The sequence below is a fragment of the Octodon degus genome, unplaced genomic scaffold (assembly GCF_000260255.1).
Source record: "Octodon degus isolate 3935 unplaced genomic scaffold, OctDeg1.0 scaffold00003, whole genome shotgun sequence".
NCBI lineage: Eukaryota > Metazoa > Chordata > Mammalia > Rodentia > Octodontidae > Octodon > Octodon degus.
The window spans coordinates 32,677,667-32,678,734 of NW_004524579.1; positions in this window are offsets into that span (position 1 = coordinate 32,677,667).

Consider the following 1,068-nt stretch of genomic DNA (forward strand, 5'->3'; position numbering starts at 1 on the left):
ACTAAATTCAATAAACATGGAATATCTTTTCCATTTTTCTGAAATCCTCTAAGAGTACTGTAATTTTCCTTGAAAAGATCTTTGACTTCTTTATTTAGATTAATTCCAAGGTATTTCATTTTCCTCTGTGCTATTATAAAAGGTATTGTTTCTATAATTTCCCTCTCAGTGTGTTTGTTGTCTGTGTAGAGGAATGCTGTTGACTTTTGGGTACTGACTTTATAACCTGCTATGCTACTGAATTTCTGTATTAATTCTAGTAGCTTCTTGGTGGAGATTTTTGGGTCTTCCAAGTAAAGTATGTCATCTGCAAATAAAGATAATTTAACTTCTTCTTTACCTATTCATATTACTTTTATTTTTTTCTCTTGTATAATTGCTGTGGCTAATGATTCCAGAACTACATTGAATAGGAGTGGTGATAGAGGACATCCTTGTCTTGTACCAGATCTAAGAGTAAAAGATTTCACTTTTTCCCCATTTAGGATTATGTTAGCCATTGGGTTTTCATAAATGGCTTTTACCAGATTGAAGTAGAGGCCATCTATTCCAATTTTTGTAGGACTTCGAATATGAATGAGTGTTGGACTTTGTCAAGCCTTTTCTGCATCAATGGAGATGATCATGTGGTTTTTAGTTTTTACTCTATTGATATAGTGTATTACATTTATAGATTTTTGAATATTGAAACATCCTTGCATCCCTGGGGTGAATCCTACCTAGTCATGGTGTATGATCTTCTTGACGGTTTGTTGTATTAAATTTGCTAGGATTTTATTGAGGATTTTGGCATCTATGTTCATGAGGGACATCAGCCTGTAGTTCTCTTTCTTAGTTGCATCTTTCCCTCGTTGTGGTATCAGTATAATACTTGCCTCCAGGAATGATCTTGGAAGGTTTGCTTCTTTTTCAATTTCATGGAAGGTTTTGAGGAATATGGGGACTATATCTTCTGTAAATGTCTTGTAGAATTCAGCTGTGAATCCATCCAGACCTGGACTTTTCTTTGTTGGTAGGTTTTTAATTACATCTCGTATTTCTTTGGCTGTTAGTGGGCTATTAAGAGTG